Here is a 2,866-nt window from a genome sequence, read left to right as displayed (position 1 = left end):
CACTCCACTGGACTTATCCCATCTGTGTACACGCCGCCGTTTCACTCCGTTGATTTACTTCACTAGCATGATCTTTCCTTGAGATCCACAAAGTTGGGCCTGCAAATATGAACATGGGCTTGGTAAGCCCATTAGAGTTCAAATGTCATAATCTTAATCCAATAGTTTTCACAGTCCATTTACTTGTGGAAGAAATGCTTTTTTGGCTAATTTTCTAAGGATTATTGTACACACAAGACTTTACCTCTCTTGCTTGAAGAGTATGCCATTCCCCCATTTACTGGTGGATTCACGGGGCTCATCATCATGCTTCTTTTCTGAGGAGCAAACATATCACCCCTTGCCTCTTCCATGAGGAGTCCTTTCTCTCAAATTGTTAACATAGGTATTTTCCTATTTCTATAACCGTTATGCTATTTGGTGTAACAGTCTGTTTGGGGCCCGAAAATGCAACGGAAGTCATCATGACGATCTTTCGAGGTGTGGATTGGGTGTCAACATCACATTTTAGAGTGACTATTTCAAAATATTCCGGTAGTACTGTGACTTTTACTCTGACACATTCGAGACTTGTTCTAAATCCGCTGTCATTCTATCTTCGACTATTTGTTATCTCTTATGTTTTATTGTCTTATGCCTGAAAATGAAACGAAAGTCAGCATAAAGATATTTCGAAGTGCGGATTGGGTGTCAAAATCACATTTTATAGTGACTATTTCTAAAAATTTTGGTGGTGTTGTGACCTTTACTCTAACACATTCGAGACTTGTTCTAAATTCGCTATCATTCTGTCTTAGAGTATTTGCTATCTCTTATATTTTATTGTATTATCTTTGTAAAGTTTTGAAAAACTCTATTTCTAATTGTAGTTCAGATGTTTAAGTATTTAATGAAAATTGTGTTCCAAAAAAAAGCTATTGCACTATCTGGATGGCTTAAAAATGGGGACATTTTCTGCTATGTTAAGATACCAGCAAGATAAAGACGTTAAAGTCCAGGTCTAAACAATATAACTGAACTATGCCAACGAGTATTCACATCAATGTTTGTGGTTTGAAGAAGCTTCGCTCTATAGAAACCATTGTTTTGGAAAAAATAGGTAGCCTGTTTTTAATCTTTTACTTATAATTGAAGGTTGTACAGTACCTAGATATAGCATATCCCTTCTATATACTTAAAACATTTTTTTGAAAGATTTTGTAATATCTCGGTTTATAGTACATGGACAAAATTAAAAGAATTGATTTGGCTATTTATATATCTAAAATGCACTTACTTTTAATATTATACATTCAGAAAGAATTCCAGAGTAAAACGTGTTTGAATTGTAGTAGTGAAAAGACGAATGATCTATCGAGAAGAGAAGTGATTCGCGATATCGTGCGAGTGAAATCAAAAGAAAAAGAAATGTCATGTGGTGATTGTATGAACACTAAACAAGAATTTAGAATCTCTAAAAAGTTAAAGCACGCCTCAATGCGGAATGAGTGGGCGTGGAAGAAGACCCATTAGATGTGGGCCTTGTACTAAAAAGCGGCCGAGTTGCCGAGTAATCGTCCGCAAAATAATAAATCGTGCAGTCACTATGGTGAGTTTGGCCAGTTCGGATGGATTCTACGCTAACCCGTGTTTTAACCGCGAGAACGTGGTATACGGTTACGTAGCCGCCGCGTAATGTTGTTTTCGGAAAGCTAAAAATTCTCTGAAAATTGTTTATATTTGTAGATATGATATAATTATAGTATACAAATCATTAAAAACAAGTGAAAACAAAAGAAAGAAGAAAGTGAGAACCATGGATGCAAACGTTTGGTTGCAGAACCGATTAAAGAAGGAAGCAGATGAGCAAATCGTGTCTTTTTGTAATTCACAAAACAAAATAAATAAATAAACTATAAAATATGACCATTCTTGGGCCGAACCACATTTTCGAAAGTCCAAATGGACTAAGGCAGACCATTAACCTAAACAATAATAACGTTTTGTATCTACAAATGTAATACACATATACTGAGACCTGCGCAACGATGAATTTATTTGTATATATTATCGATAGTTTCTTTTATATATTTGATCATTTTATTTATATATATAAAATATTTTTAGTTGTTATTATATAATTTCTTTCCGATGGATCGGATCAATTTTTATTAAAAATAATGGAACAAAAGTATAATTAATACATCATGGGTTGATCGGATTGGACATTAAACAAATTATGACATAAAAACCTTATTTTTCCATCGAACACATTCTTGAAAAAAGTGAACAGTATTGTTTTCACAGTTGAATTATTTTGACTTTTATCTTACATATAGTTTTTAAAGCTTTCAAATCAACCATCGAATTGATACATGTCATTTTAATATTTTTAGTCGTATACTTAAAGAAAACTTACATTAATTTAAATTCGTTTTAAAAATTTTAAATATAACATATAAGAAAAAATCTAACATATAAGAAAAATATAACATATAAGGTGTCCTCATTTTTGTATTTTAAATTCGTTTAAAAAATATATAACATATAAGGTTTCCTCATTTTTATAATTAATGTGATTGTTTATTTTTTTAATAATATAAAATTAAACAAAATGAAGAAGGATGCAAAAATTGTTATCAAATCTTTATTATTCATAATCATTAATTGCCATATATATGTAAATAATATTAAGTAATTTCATAGCTTTTATTTAGGGAAAGAATACACACTTCTTATATTTTAGGTTAATATAATGTTCTCTAGTGGACATTAAACAAATTATGACATAAAAACCTTATTTTTTCCCTCGAACACATTCTTGAAAAAGTGAAGGGTATTGTTTTCACAGTTGAATTATTTTGACTTTTATCTTACATATGGTTTT

The 2,866-nt window shown here is 31.3% G+C and overlaps 1 long non-coding RNA gene across 2 annotated transcripts in view; it reads right to left on the bottom strand.

Annotated features, from left to right (window-relative positions):
• The window catches only part of LOC106296146, a 15,523-nt gene that overhangs the window by 1,408 nt on the left and 11,249 nt on the right, over positions 1–2,866 (bottom strand). The gene's annotated exons all lie outside the window — the stretch shown is intronic.

The sequence above is a fragment of the Brassica oleracea genome, chromosome C5, assembly GCF_000695525.1.
Source record: "Brassica oleracea var. oleracea cultivar TO1000 chromosome C5, BOL, whole genome shotgun sequence".
Taxonomy (NCBI): Eukaryota; Viridiplantae; Streptophyta; class Magnoliopsida; order Brassicales; family Brassicaceae; genus Brassica; species Brassica oleracea.
This window is presented reverse-complemented; position numbering and strand designations above follow the sequence as displayed.